Source organism: Triticum urartu, chromosome 7A, assembly GCF_056163025.1.
Source record: "Triticum urartu cultivar PI428250 chromosome 7A, HENAU_Tu73, whole genome shotgun sequence".
Lineage (NCBI taxonomy): Eukaryota > Viridiplantae > Streptophyta > Magnoliopsida > Poales > Poaceae > Triticum > Triticum urartu.
Genome location: NC_141879.1, coordinates 346,623,323 through 346,630,798, shown reverse-complemented (window position 1 = coordinate 346,630,798; position 7,476 = coordinate 346,623,323). Strand labels below are relative to the sequence as shown.

Here is a 7,476-nt window from a genome sequence, read left to right as displayed (position 1 = left end):
AACAAAAGAAACGGGCAGCCAGATGAAGGCGTGTGCGATATACATCATACGGTTCAGTCAGATGAACTGTTTGTGATGAGGAGGAACAAAAGAAACGGGCAACCAGATGAAGGTGTGTGCGATATACAACATATGGTTCACTAGGATAAACAGTGTGTGATTAGGAAATACAATGGAAACGGTCAACTGAACAAGATGTGTGTGATACGCGCAGACAGGTCCATAATCTGAAATGTGTGCGAAGGCTAATAATAACACAAACAATTGCTGCTAATAATTCATGTGATTTACTCTGTCTACAGAAGAATAATATATATATATATATATATATATATATATATATATATATATATATAAAGTCTATTAGTAACCCTGGGTGACGGTCGAGACAACGAGCCACACTCCCCGATCGCACCACCCTGGGTCTACCGGTCGCCTTCATACTGATGTACTCCCTCTGTTCCTAAATATTTGTCTTTCTAGACATTTCAAATAACTACTACATACGGATGTATGTAGACATATTTTAGAGTGTAGATTCACTCATTTTGCTCCGTATGTAGTCATTTGTTGAAATGCCTAGAAAGACAAGTATTTAGGAACGGAGGGAGTAAAATTTTATCCCGTGTGATGTAATTTTACGTGGAGTCAAGAGCCCACTCCGTCCCTAATAAAGAAAAAAAAAAGGCCACACCCGAGATGAAAAAAAAGAGCGAACTCCCTCGTCCAATTCTAATCAGGGGCGAGTAATAATCGGAAAAAAATTAAAAAAAACCAGGGGCGGAGTGGACGAGGGGTGCGAGCTCCGAGCGGCGGTTGGGCTCCGGCGTCGTGATGCTCCACGGCGTTGGGAGCGGCACGTGGGATCGACGTCTCTAGAGGGTGGTCTTAGTTTCGGGCAACGCGGCGGGCCGAGCCGTCGTGTTGCGACGTCGGTAGTGCTTGGCGTCAGGGCTGCATCTCCCGTGTGGACGGCCCCTCGTCGGCACAGTCGCCGGCGACGAACACTCGGCCGAAGACGGGGCCGCGCCATGAACCAGGGTTTAGCGGCGTCCTCGGCTGGACGACAAGCTGGTCGTGGGTGGGCGGCGCGGCGAGTCGTGTCTACTTCTTGAAGAGGTACTTTGACGTTCTCCAATCGATGCCCCAGTGATTTGCTTCAGGATCCAGCCCTGTCTGTTTGATTCATTTTTAAAAGACTTTTGTTTGATTCTTCCATTCCTACAACTTCTGCATAGATTGCTTTGTTACGCCCGACTACTCGACTAGATGGAGATCCTCACAGGCTCACAGCTATGGCTGGATATGCTTCAATAACCTCAATTTATTTCCAAAATGTTTCCAGCCGATAGTCGTAGCCTTATTTTAGTTGCCTCGGATCTTCGACTATGGCTGCAGGAGTGCACACATATAAGAAGAAAGCAGAAACATCCATCAAATACTTGACCATGATCATGATCACATAGTAGACGTTATTTGACCCAGTAGCAATTTAGTTAATATTTTTGATTGGTGGGGAACAAACAGACTAATGGTCAATTTGGTAATGTTGCGTCTAGTTCTTGTTCTGACCCACTAATCAAAAAGGCGATCAAACCTTTCTCCTTCACTCCCCGCTAGTAATTCCAAAAATAAAGCCAAAAAAGTATTGGCCATAAAATTAATTCCCTTGCCCAATATCCTACTAACTCCCTCCTCTATATCTCCTACTGCTCTCCCCATCATTTGCCAAACAGGCCATATATGGGGTGCTCTGTTTGATGGTTGCCTCGCCTGAAGCAAAACAAGAACCATTTGAATTCCGATTGGTTAGGAGAGTGGTTCGATTACTCTTCAGTTTGTTAGTCCCAAATTTGGCTGCATCAGCTGCTACAGGAGATGGCCATGTGTGTGCCACAAAATTAGCTTGATCTAAAGATAGTACGAGTAGGCATACTCTGTAGCTCCTAGTGTAGGTAGCTGGACTATGCAGCCATCTAATTGGAATTCAGAACTAGCGATTTGGTAGTTCCAACAAGTCAGGGATTCAGTATAAAGCTTAAAGGTGTTCTAAATTCTAATGTATTCGAGCTTGCTCTCCTTAGTACAGGGATAGCTTTGCCTCCAAAATATATAGTGATAGCTCAAAGTTCTTCCATTATCCTGTCCAAACTGTAATATCTAGATGACATGAATCGTGATCTAAGAATTCAGTTTCTGATTTTAAGGGGTGTACAAAAAATCAAATAAACTTATGACCATCATCGTATTCACTTTGATTTGGTTTCAGCTAACCTGACCTCTCTGCGTAAATATTGAGTTAGCTGCTTGAAACTTTTTTATGCACAACATGAAAATTTATGAAGGACCACCAGGGCCTCTGTAAATTAGATAAAGGAAATGCTGAGTTAGCTCGAAAAGTTTCCACATAGATTATTGGATAAATCAGAAATTGTATCAAGTAATAACTTCAAAAAAGAAATCCCAGTGTACTTTTTATCATTTGCTATGAACATATTAATGCAATCAGTATTGCCCCCAGTCCATCAATTTATATGAGTATGTGTCTATTTACTATCCCATCCAATGTGGCTGCTCGAATGATGTGCCTATTTACTGTTTTCATGTAGCAACTTCTGTTGTTGTATAATCTTTTAGCATTACTGATGGTCTCCGTATCAGGGTACAGTGGTGGTTGGCATTCTACATGATGCGGGCGGTATCTCCTCCTACGACAACGGTCGGCAACTAGCTGTTTGCAGCCCTCCGTCATTTTACATGAGTATGTCTTGATTTACTCTCCCATGCGAAATATTTGCTTGAATTAAGTTAGATCAGTAAGAAAACTAGGTAGCAGAATTAGGATGGATTACGTCCCCAAATATATTTCTTTTGGGCATAGCTATCATACAAGCTTACATCAGATTGGCAGCTGTTCATTTCTACAAAATTCTGGTGTAGTGTTGTGATTTCCCAGATGAGTGTTGTGTTATGTGAAAATTATCATTAAACATATGTGAATAGGAGAAAAAAATGTAAAATAGCACAAAACAGATACATCCAGCAAGGTATTTTCTATGGAATGGTTTCAATGCTCAATGTTATGAAAAACACATCCGCATGCACATTACATATGGAGCACGATGCGCCGCCTAGAACTAGTCAGATATTTTACTTTGCACGAAATTTGGTGATCTTAACCACAGAAAATAAAAAAATACCTCAAATGTATTTTCATTACTATCAAATTTAATGTGATTTGATTGTTATTATCGGGGAGGTGATACGTTCTATTTTGCAAGCGTTCATAGGACCAAAGCCAGAGTTTACAGCAGTTATGGGAGAAAACAAAGAAGGGTGGGGATTAGGACCCAGCGGCCACAGACGAAATCTGAACCCAAAGTACCAAACCACGTTTCGTTTTGTTTTTTAGGCCCCTATGCTTCTAGAACTATTATCCAATTTGATGGCTGCTACTTGGTGCGTGTGCTGGGTGTCCATGAGGTACTTCTCGGCAGCAGCATTGCCTCTCAATTTGCCAACAAGATCCATTCAGATTGTTTAATCACTGACTCTAGGATCCATGCCTACTCTAGGTAGAACTTCAGTAAGCTGCAGAAATAAACAATAGAAAGGGTAAAGAACCACTAAGCATGCCATTTACCTGATATGGCCCAGATTGTTTTATTTGAACACCATATGGTCCAAATTGTAACCAAGTAAAACTGCATGCTCGTCAAATTTTGTATGATGAAACCATAATATTAGCACTCTGAATGCACGTTTTGATTGACTACTACCCTGGATGTCATCCATGTTATTAGCTATGTTTTGTTACAGGGGATTTTGGGTACTGCCTGGATGTGTTGCTTGAGCAGAAGACTTCCATGTTTTTGTTCATAGACCGTGTCATTCTTATTTTTCTTGTACTTATCATGTACTCCCTCCGTCCCATAATATAAGAACGTTTTTGACACTAGTGTAGTGTCAACAACGTTCTTATATTATGGGACAGAGGGAGTAGATGTCATGGTTTATGGAAGAGTGTTCGGTTCAGCCATATACCATATACATGTTGCCTAACAAGTTTGTTTTCTCAATACAGAAGCTGTACAATTATATGAAACTGAAAATATTTAGTTTTCTGGCCATAACTCTGAATTTTTAGTGACTTGTTGCTTCATTATGTGGTCAATTTTTGGTTGCTACTAGCTTGCTGTAATATAGACTGTTGACTTGGACGATATAATTTATCATGTTCCTTAAAAAAAATTATGTACAATTTCTTCTCATGGATGTTAATTATCATGTCAAGCTTTAAGCTCACACTCTTGGAGATTTTTTGTTTACGAGGAGAAATCAGAGGTTTGAGGTTCCTTTTGTTACTGTATAGTTCTCTCATTTTGATCATTAACATAATTCAATTAGTTTTTGTTCTCATCGGTCTACGACATCAGTCGGATTCAGAAATTACGCTGGGTAAAACCTATGTGTTTTGTAGTCTTTTTTTACGTTCCTTTTTGTCGTAAAATTACATCAATAGCATCTGGTTTCTTACAGCGATTACCCTGGTTTAGTTCCTCACACATCCACAACGTAACTTGCCTTGCATGCACATCGTAAGATTACCTCAGAAGCCCTTTCTTACGGTGGTTCAGAGCGTGTGCTCGTGGGTGTGGCATGTGGTTCGTCTGTGAGGTAAATTTACGTTCAACTCTTTCTTTCCTAGTGGTTGTGGCTGTGGCGTGTGATTCGGCTGGGGTGAGATTCTTCACCCTGGGTGACGAATAGCGATTGACTCTGTGGGTTCATCATCACAATACGCTTTTTTCCATGAATTTACGCTTTCAGTTCAAATTTAAAACATATACGTGATGTGGTACTAAATTTCATCCGTCCAGTTTCGTTTTCACAGCTTCCTATCAGATGGGCCAGAAAATTTGCTATGGGCCACGAGCCGCTGCCTACCCGGCTCCAGCCGAATGCGCGCCGGCCGCTCTGGCATGGCGGCGGGTTCAGCCTCGGCGTGGACCTAAATGCTTCATTTTTACAAAAAAAAAAATATATGTTTGTTTGAAATACAGTCTGCAGTCCTCTAATTCATCTTATCCAAACTTCTACCTTTCCAGCAACGCCGGAGGCAGTTGACGGGCGGCGCCCCTGTCGTCGGACGGCTACAACGGTGATGGAGGAGAAGGTGGACGTCGTGGGTGCGTGCTTGGGTAAGGGAGGCCACCCTTGCTGTGCTCGTGGGCGTTCATGGAGGATGGAAGGGGGGACAACTTCCTGTGGATGCGCAGGCTATGCTCGTGGGTGTTCATGGAGGATGGAAGGTGGGACAGCATTCTGTGGGTACGCCGACCGTTCGCCGCCAGCGCCGGCCGGCCTCCCCCGCCAGTCCTCTCCAGACTCCTTTGTCGTATCCGTCTCAACCTCCAACTTCCTACTGCTGTGTTGTGATTTGGATAGGAAATTGGAGGCCGACCATGTCCTTCTCCAACATATATATATATATATATATATATATATATATATATATATATATATATATATATATATATATATATATATATATATATATGAATCAGAATAGTTATTCGGATCACGGTCGGCCCTATATAGGGTCCGATCGGGATGTTTCGAACACCCGAACCGATAGCTAACGAAAAAAAGCCCACCGAACCATCCCCACTTACCGCATCTCCCAATCTCCCCTCGATACCAACCCAGCCGTTTCCACCCTAGGAACCCCCGACCAACCCGCCGCCTGCCCCTGATCCCTCGCACCGCTGCTGCCCCCGGCCCTGACCCCGCGCGCCCCCGCCCCCGCTCTGACCTCGCGCGCCGCCGTTGCTGCCCTGACAGGATTCGACACGAAAGAGATGGGCTGCTGGAAGTGAGAGGGCCAGGATTCGCCTCTATCAATGGAATTCTTCACCACGCAACTTATTTGAACTGCACCACCCCTACGCCTTCTTCCTCGTATCTGAGGCTCCCAATAGACAGTAGATTTTATTGCCAGTGGAGCGATGTGGTCTGAGTCCTCTCTATCCATGTGTTTGATTTTTTTTGTGCAGATGCAGCAGGCAGTGCAGATGTACCATATTCTGAATTTTGAATCTTGTCTCCTGAACTACTCCTCGCCGCCACCACTTCTACTACCGGTGGTAACCCTCGTCGCCACACCTGGAACCGGTTGTCCGTCAATAGAAGGCGGTCTGTGTCCATGCTCCGCTGATCACCCAGTCACATCCTCTGTATGTGGAGAATGCCTTTATTCTTCTGTTTGAAAAATCTGAAATTCTGAAGCAACCGTATTGGTTCACACATGCACCATCTTGGTATTAACCAAATCGAACATCAACAAAATAAAAGCAGACAATAGAGATACTAATGTGAACCTGTGTGCATTATATAGAAATTTTGGTTGTTACTCCTTGTAGTACTTATCTTCCGATACATGTACAGAACTCATGTTTTTCTTTAGTATTCATCTTCCTGTACACGTACAGAATTGATGCACGGAAGAACATCATATGGAAGACAGGCTCCATTCAGTCAATTTTTCGAAAAAGCCATATGCATACTCAGAAGTTCTGCCTGGACAACCGCTTCAGTTCAATGTCGCTGCACAGTGCAACTTTGTTATGCTCTTTTCGTGATCAAACAAAAGCATGTTGTTGTTTGTGTAGATTTGTGCACATAAAGGTTAGAAATATAATGGAGAAGGAGCATGTATGCGTGTGTGTGGTGGTGAGGTTGACGATCAGAAAATGTGTGGTGAGGTTTAGAAAAACATGTGTGTGATGGAGAAATTCACTAGCACTTTTAATTGGGACACAAGTAGTGCAAACACAAGACAAAAATGCATGTGTCTTTTAGTAAGAGAAATAAAACAAATGTTAAACGATCTTCCCATGAAAGTTAATGCATATGAAAAAAGGACATTCGGAAGGTCAGGGGTGACGAACTGAGAAGTTCATGCATGAGTGTTGAGGAAATGCTCAAGAAAAAGGATAACACTGAAACACACATGGAAAAAAGAAATAACACCCAAAAGAAAGTCAGTTAAGTTAATAGAGACGTTCGATGTTTATGTAGCTAGAAGAAAACCTAAAAAATGGTAACTCTGAAAGTTCAGATTTGAATAAATTTTAAAGTTTGAAAAAATTGAGAAAGAAGACACATATTTGTACAAGGATTTTCTCCTGTTTAAAAAAACAAAAGGTTCAAATTAAATTAACATAGTTATTCGATGGTTGTATGAAAAATATATTTTGTACGTTTCTAGAAAACTCAAGAAGGTCGAATAAAAAACGGAGTAGTTCAAAAAGAGTTAAAAATGAATTTCCCCTCAATTAAAAAATACTAAAAGTTCAAATTTAAATAATGGAGCGATTGTTATTTTTGAAAGTTTGGAGTGATGTTTTTTACCTAGTGGTCACGATCAACTATAAAAGCCTATATTTTCCAACTCTAATTCCACTAGAACTTCCT

The 7,476-nt window shown here is 41.8% G+C and overlaps 1 long non-coding RNA gene across 5 annotated transcripts; it reads left to right on the top strand.

Annotated features, from left to right (window-relative positions):
* Positions 1-699: 699 nt before the first annotated feature.
* LOC125521093 (uncharacterized) lies at positions 700-6,794 on the top strand. 5 transcript variants are annotated; one of them, XR_007289008.2, is made up of 3 exons: positions 700-1,119; positions 2,662-2,761; positions 3,820-6,794. It is a non-coding gene; the product is annotated as an uncharacterized LOC125521093 (long non-coding RNA). The 5 variants fall into 5 exon arrangements; XR_007289009.2 differs by having other exon boundaries at positions 2,662-5,201; positions 6,057-6,794; XR_015610548.1 differs by having other exon boundaries at positions 2,662-6,236; positions 6,492-6,794.
* Positions 6,795-7,476: the final 682 nt, after the last annotated feature.